Here is an 8,842-nt window from a genome sequence, read left to right on the forward strand (position 1 = left end):
GTGAAATGTCTGACTTGAAATTCCACAAAGAAAGTACATGATTGTATTTGTATTGGTATCTCGATATCTTTTAGCACCTATATTCGAGATACATTGAAAACCTTTACTATCATATGACCAATCTTCATATATGATGCATTGGTGGATAACTTTGTTAGTGTGATCATAGGCATGACATTAATTAAAGAGTCATTATCAATAAGAACTTTACCTAAGATGTGGCCTTTACACTTAGTGGTGATATTAAAGGCCTTGGTGTTGCCCTGATTTTCTGGTGAAATCTCATCATCATTGAAAGTTATTAAATTTGGTGGTATAATATTTCCCATAATATGGTCAATATTCTTGATGGATATATTATGGTTCACATGTGCTTGATTCAACAAACACTTTTAATAAAAACATTTTAGTGTAGTTCAAAGTTCAAAAGTAATGACAACAAAGAGATACAAATGGGCATCTTGTTCTACTACCCATCATGCCATACTTGATATGTTTAATTAGTTTCATAAACTTACACGCTTCATTCTCAGTGACAAGTTCTTTATACTATGCATCTCAAACCACTAAAAGTGAGCCCTTTCTTCTTCTTTTAGTAGTTCTTATTCTTCTTTAGCTTTTTCTTTTTAAGCTTTTTCTAGCAACTCAAAGTATAATAGCGCCCATTCTAAGTCATTTTGCCCACTTTGATTATGTTTATAGTGTTATTGGTACTGGGCTACTTGAAGTTGGGTGATCATTTGATCATTGAACTATGACATTATAGTCATATTTCCATTAAACTACCTTATTGCTTTGGTCAAGAAATGGGCTATGTATGTGAATTGTTATAGGTGTCCTAAGAAAAGAAATAGGATTTTTTTTCACTAAACTTGGTTTTTCATCATAGAAAATAGTCACTAACTTGGGGACAAACTTGGAAAGCATGTTCCTTAAAGATTATTCTTCTATTACACTTACTAAATTTTGGTCATTTCCTTCATAGAATTCTACTAAGGATGAATCTATCATTTTTTGCAACACTTGGCAAAACATGCTACAATTTTGGCTGGAATAACCTATCACATCCATGTGAAATGTACAAGTTTAAGCTAAATTGTAATCTTTATGATACATCCTTTGGTTAGAAAAGATTGGATGAAGCATTTCAACATTGACCAAGCTCTCTAACACTTGACACATTGAAGTCTTAACTTCACGAACACTTCTCTCAATACAACTTATTTTACCATCATCCACTACATTGATTATTGGCCTAACATGACTTGGTAAAATATTTTCATTAACATTTGGTTTTCTTTTGGTATCAAAATTTACCAAGCCAACCTTGATCAGGTTTTATACTTTGTACTTAAGAGATGTGCAACTTTTTATAGAATGGCTTACAATCTCGTAATGATAATCACACCAAGCATTTGCATTATACCATTTAGGGTATAAAGATTTCAATGGTTCAAGATGAACAGATGCAATAATGCAATAAGATAGTTTTTTGCAAGGTAAAAAAATAAATCAATGTAGGACATGGGAATAGAGTTGATGAAAATTTTCTCTTGAATGGCCCATGGCCCTCTAAGATTGCTTGTTGAATTGCTTAGTTGAACGAAAGGTTGGGTTACAGGTGCATGGGTGTGAGGCACAAGAGGGTGAAAACTTAGTTGGAATATTTGTTGTGGTACTGATTGATATGGATATGGATTTTGGGAAATGTTATTCGTGGTAAGGTAATAAGTTGGGTAGGTTGGGTAAAGGTGATATAGGATGAAATTTTTGGGTAATTGATTCTTATAAACCATAACATGAGTCTTTTTATCACTTGCCTTAATCTTGATGGCATTTTTTTTATAATTTCACTAGAGATAATCATATTTTTAAAATTCTTCATGGCATTGCTAACATAGTTGTCATAATAAAGTGCCTAAAGAGTATTGACAAAATTGTACCATTATCTTTTTTTCACTTAATGGTGGTTATTCTTGAAGAGCAAAATCCTTACATTTGTAGGCATATTCCATAAAAGTTTCATTGGCTTTCTTATCCATGTTTTGCAATGACATCCTATAAGGAGCTATGTCCAATACATGCTTGTCTTGAGCTATAAAAGCTCTTGTGAGGTCTTTCCAAGAATGTATATGCCTTCTATCCAATTGCACATACCATTTAGCCATAGACCTAGTAAGGCTATCTTGGAAACAGTGGATCAATAGCTTATCATCGTGTATTTGGCTTACCATTTTATGATAAAACATTGTAATATAGGTTGATAAGTAGTTAGTTTCATCAAACTTTTCAAAATCAAGAGTCTTAATCTTCAGTTAAATTACTAGATCAGGGACTAAACTAAGTTCATTTGCATCAATATTACCAAAGGTATCTTTTCCTTTCATAGCTTTTAGCTTTTTTTCTAGTAAGTCGTACTTATATTGAATCTCTTCTTTCTCATTGCCTTCAAAGTGCCCTTTAATTTCTCTTACTCTTTAAAGTCATCTAGGTACGAAACAAAGATTGGATCAATAGGGCTACATCTTAGATTTTGTCCAAATTATATATGATTTTGTTGTTGGTTAGCCGATAAATTCATATTAATGGAAGGGTACGGCTACCTACTCATAAATAGTGGACACACTCCTTGAAAAGCTTAGATATTTGATGGTGTAAACTTGGGTGGGTAAAGTGGCTTTTCTCTAACATTATTATTTTTTTAAGGTCAGTTCTTCTCTCTTATAACAAAAGTTTCAGCAATACATTTTCCTTTGGCCATATATCCTTATTAACTCCCTTAACTTTATCATTTGCCTTTTCATCTTTTCTTGTATTTTAGCCATCTGTTCTAGCATATCTTCCTAAGCTTTTTCCACTCTTTCTATCCTGGTTTCCTGCTCGTTTTTCATAGTTCTAATCTGTGAGATTGTATTGTATGAGTGAGAGCAAATTAGCTTTGAACCTTCAAAGATTGAGTTATCTTTAAACTTTTATTACCACATTTTGCAAAATAAGGATGCCGTGTTATTTTGTGAAAGAAAAGTTTTCCATTTTAATTTAAAAATCACCATTTAAGTAGAAAAAAATGACATACATGATGTATATATGAATGCATTAAGAGTCATTTACTTCATGGCAAATTTCAAACACTAAAACTTTCCATTAATTTCAAAGAACTTTTCATTACACATAGCCTATCATTTTATAATTATAACCATAGAAACATTTAACTTGCTCATAATGATCTTTAGCTTCAACCAAAAAGTCCATAAACATTACCTATAGCCTTGAGTTAGGTTGTTTCTTGTATCAAAGCTTCCATCATCTTGACCATTTCCCTTGCTCTTTGCACTACCTTACAAATTTCACTAGCTAGATGTTCTATGTACTATTGTTTTCCTAAGCTTTTTGTTTTCCATTTTATTTAGGCATATATTTCTAGATCACAAGTGTAACCCCAATCCTTTTTCTTTTTTGCCATTCTTTCATGGTTGCAAAGATAAGGTCCTTGTGGTTCATAATAGATGTTCTAACTCTTGAATTACCTAGCAAAGTGAATCTTTATCCTTTTGTATTTCATCATGTTTTTTTTTTCATCTTTTATTTGGGCTTTTAATCTTTCATTTTCCTTTTGGCATTCTATTAACCTTATCAAAGCTATCAAATACAAACCTTTTCAATTTTATCATTTTTAAGAAATCTTGATAGCTTTTTCTTCATTTTTCTTGGCTTTTTCCTTCCAAAGTTGCACCTTTTCTTGTAGTCCAATCATCTCCATATGTTACCTACCACAAGGTTTGGCATTCTTTTTTTTTTCAATTAGACTCATATCTTTTTGTTTTCCTTATACAAATCCTTTAATCACCTTTGGCCACATCTCGTTCTTGCATTGCCTTTTTGAGTCTACTCTTTTGAGGTTTTACTTCATACGTTAATTGTCCTACCTCCTTTCAAAGTCTTGAATTTTCTTTTTTCATTTTCTCTTTTTGCACTTCAAGTTCCTGTTTGTTGAGCATGACCTCTAACAATTTGCTTTTTGCCAAGGATCAACTTGTTGAAACAAGAAATCATCTAGAGGGAACACAATATCTCTAGAATGTTTTACCTTCCAAATTGAGTAGTTGGGTGTGACTTTACTGAGGAGAGGTCCCAGTCTTAGCCTTCAAGTCTTTTTCCATACTTGGATTAACCATGCCATTGTTCTTGGCTAGCTTGATTTTCTATAAGCAAATTCTACTTGGTCGAGTCAATATGTTGCAGGGACAAACTACTTTACACTAAATTGACTTAGCACCATTAGTGGAGCATAACTTACTACTCCCATAACATAGGCACATGAGGCATCCATGGTGCCATCCATTTTATTTGACCACTAATAAATGTTGAGAAGAACATTACCCATTCTTTGTTAGATTTCAACATTAGCCACTGACTCTCACAAAACACTTTGGTTGGGGTTCTATTTTGAAGATAAGGCTTAGAAAAATCACTTCTTTGGCATTTGAAATGGCTTTTTATCTACACAAATAATAACAATGAACACCCCATGAAACATCCCATATTCCAATGACAATAGTTTCAGCTAGGATTATCGGTATGAGATTAATTGCCTAACTTTCAATTTACTCAAACAAATCAACCTACTAGTTTTACGTATCCCAAAGATTATAGAAAGATCACCATGCTATAAATTGCTCGAATAAGTACTACAATGCATTAATCATCTTCTACATGTCCCATTATGAAATCTTCTAGGAAATGCCAAAGTATGGTTGCACCCTTGCCCTTGTCCTTTGTTAAAGCGTCCATAACCTCCACTTTCATCCCTATTAGTTTAACTATCTTCTTACGATACCCTAACTTCGGTTTTCTAGCATGCATCTTATCGGGGTTTGAAGTCCTAATCCTACCATAATCAAATATTCTTCGATAATCAATGTCAAATCCTTTTTATTAAATGTAAAACACATATATAATAGGTTTTAAAACTAGATAGCTGCTCTAATCAACTACTTTTACTAGGATAAAAAATGCAAATTGCCCATACTTTTCACAAAACTTCTCTTTTCTTGCTTCACTTATTTGATCCCATATAGTAGCCATTATGTAAGAATCAAATGTACTTTTTTAGGCAATTCGATGCAAAACCAACAAGTAAGCAATCCCTTTCCCTATGTTGGGTTTTCTTAGACCATTCATGTACCTCATTATATGATTCACATACAACACTTATGGGCGATGAACAGATTGCAACACTATGGGATCTATGAAAAGAAACTTTGATAAAAGATGTCTTAAGGCAAATACCTAACTATGTTATTACAATATGCTAATGTAATTTATGCAAAAGAAACATAAAAAAGAAAAAGATGACAAGTAAGTATATGAAGTTATGGTATCAAATTTGAAAAAAAAATTAAGTGGAAACAATAGAAATACTAAATGCTAAGCAAAACGCCTTTAGGGATAATGAAATAAGAAAAGCTTAGGAAATGAAAAAGAAATGGAAAGATATTTTTTTTTAAGAAAAAATGAGATGAGAAAAAGATTTTATGTTCCTTTTTAAGAAATTGAGATGAATATAAATGCATATATTTGCTATTTTCCTTAAAAAAAATACGTTACAATACAAGTGTTCCCTTGCTTACCTTAATTTTAAGGATGATTTACAAAAGGTAGGCATAGCTCTATTTAGAGTCGTCCCTTATAGCTTATTATATGCTTGGTTCGAACTTATCCATATCTAAGAGATTCCCAAATTGTTCCTCACTAGCATCCACATAGGATTAGTAAGGTGCCATAATCATCACCCATTATAAGCTACAAATGAAAATGATTCAATTTAAATAGGAGTATTATTATTCATGCCATTGTAGAGGTATATCATTTAATGAAAGCATGGATAGTTTTCTCCCTCATAAAAGGGTTAGAGCCTAGGTATAAAGCTCATACCTGATATGAATGTGTTATTGTATGTATGAAGGAATAGAATATCATAATCCCTATCTTGAGTGATTCATAATTTAAAGATAATATATACAAGGCATAAAATAAATGAGCAAATAATGAATGGATTACATTATTAAAAGAAAATGCAAGTGTTTATTTTATTTTATTATTATTATTATTGTTATTTAAAAAACAAACTTAAATCAAGGAAATTAAAGTTAAATACCAATTAAGACCATCAAATCAAAATTAAGGATAACACATAATTAATTTTAGCCTGAATATAAAAAAAATTACATCTTTAATGGAGTCACCAATTGTCGTAACGAGTTTAGGTGGTTCAAGTCACATTGCACTGGTTCACTGGTGGTTCAGTCTGGACTAGTCAAGGCTTTGGAGGTGGCCTAGGTCTTTGGTCAGGTATGTGAGTCGTTAGGTCGGGTAACAGATCGCCTCTCCCTAAAACAATGTTCTTTTAACCTTTTTTTATCAACTATAAAATCAAGCTTTTTTTTTACCTCATTTCATTAGTCTTTTAGAAAAAAAATCTTCTACCTAAAAAACCTTTAGCGATCGAAGCTCAATGTTAAGTTAGAATCCAACTGGTGAACCATCATATGATGCTATGCACTAGTAGTTGTCGGTACCGATCGTTTATGATTGTAGCTAGAAAAGTTCCCAAAAAAGGCCCAAAAATTGCTTTTGACCTCCTTTTTCTTGTTTTGGCCTTAGTTTTGCTTGAAAACCCACTAGATTTCCTTAAATCCAAGCCAAAAGTCATGGTTTTACCTCTTTAAAACATTCCTTTTTGCTACTCTTTTCATCTTCATTTTAAACTATGTTTTTCACCTTGTTCTAGAGTCCTTATCTATAAAAAATCCTTATGGACACCAAAATTTGCTCAGATATAATCAAACTAGTTGTGAAGTCTTTAAAATAAAACTTAATTCAAATTAACATTTCTTTAATATTAAAGAGTTTTCAAGTTGAATTTAGAATTAATTTGACCAAAATACCCCTGGATCAAACTTGATCAAATAAAGTCAAACTTAGTCAAACTAAATTAAAATCAATTGAATTGGATCAAACTCAAGTCATTCTTCAAAATTCACAATGAAACAGGTTAATGAGGTTTTTGGTTGAAATTTGTGATTTTAATTCACTAAAAACTTTAATAACACTTTGGGAAGGGTAAAATTATTAAAATGCCCATCAATGGTATTTTTATAATTTCATCTTTTCAAAGTTGATTTTTTATGAAAACTTCCAAATCATGTTTAAACATTTAGTGCATTAAAAACCATAATTGTACTTCAGGAGATGTGAAATTACTAAAATACTTTTTATATTTGTAATTTACTTTTCTAGAGATCAATTTTTTGCGAAAAATTTTAGGTTATGATTTGATATCATTTTATAATTTTTAATGCATTAGAAAACCTTCATCGCACCTTAAAAGGTGTGTAATTACTAAAATACCCTTTAGTAGTATTTTTGTAATTTGACCTTCCCGAGGTTGGGTTTTTGCAAAATGATCCAAATCATGTTTTGAAATTATTTTATGATTTTTGATGCATTAAAAACCTCGATCGTACTTTGAAAGATGTGAAATTACTAAAATCCTTTTAAGCATATTTCCATAATTTGACCTTTCTGAGGTCAATTTTTCACAAAACTTTTAGATTATGTTGTCATATTGTTTTATGATTTGTGTGCATTGAAATAACAAAAATGAAGAAGGGAACATGGTTTTCCAAGAAAATATCATAAAAAGGTGAAAACTCTAAAAAGGGTAAAATGGTCTTTTTACACTATTCTAGTTGCACTAAAAGCCTCATTTTGTGCTAGATTCATTATGGGCCATTGATCTTTCAAAAGCCTTAATCCAAGGGTGAAAGGTGATTATTTGGAAAGTAAGCTTAGAGGAGAGCTAGTGGCCTTTGGATGCATTTTTTTTTTTTATCAAAGGCTATTATGCATTTGCATAGCCATTATATTCATCATTTAGGTTGTAAAAAAGAGGAAGGAGGTAGCCTAAGGATGTGGCATGAATGGGAGATAAGAGGAGAGAAAAAAGAAAAAATTTGGGAAGCTTTTGGAAGTATAATTTCTAATATATTTTTCATACATTTTCATATCCATTTCCATACATTTCATATTATTTTTCTTTGATTTTCTTTCTTTTTTTAAGAGATAACTCCCTCCATAGTTGTTTGCCCCCATAACTCTAACCTTTATCCAAAAATTCTACCAACTAATTAATAGTTTGGGTTTGAAACATGAGTAATCAAGGAAAAGTGAAAATCCACCATTTTGTGCCTATTTGGAGGTTCAACCAAGCCTTCATTCTCCATGGCTGAACATCTTTTGTTTTCCATTATGTGCTTTCCTTGCTTTGAATAATGCATTTGGATGTTTTGAATGTTATACTGTATGTTATTTGCATGATTATTGATTGTTTTAGTAGTTTGTATGATGTATTTGGCTAGCATTTATGTTTCTGTGATTTCCTCTTTTAGTAATTTACTACATGTTTGATAAAAACTCTTTTGTCATAAAATGCCTTCATATGATAGTTTTCTAAGTGTTTGATGCATGCTCTAGCTAAATAATGAATGTGTGCTTGGGAATGGCTATGAGGAACATTTAGCCTAGCCTTTCCCATGCTTGGTTGAACTCCCACTTGTATTTGATGGCTAAATGTTGCTATTTCCATGTTAGTTCGCTTATATCCTTGGTTATTCTTCTATGTTGTTATTCTTCTATGTTTACAATGTGTTTGATGAAATCCTCAATGAAAAAAATGTTGAATTAGTAAACTTTTTGGTAGATTTTACTTTGTTTGCATGTGTTTTGATTTAAAATAAAAATTGTGGAGATATGTCTTGAGTGTTTGGCCAAAACAATTTTG

This window comes from Durio zibethinus, chromosome 2, assembly GCF_047325235.1.
Source record: "Durio zibethinus cultivar Kanyao isolate XHJ-2024 chromosome 2, ASM4732523v1, whole genome shotgun sequence".
NCBI lineage: Eukaryota > Viridiplantae > Streptophyta > Magnoliopsida > Malvales > Malvaceae > Durio > Durio zibethinus.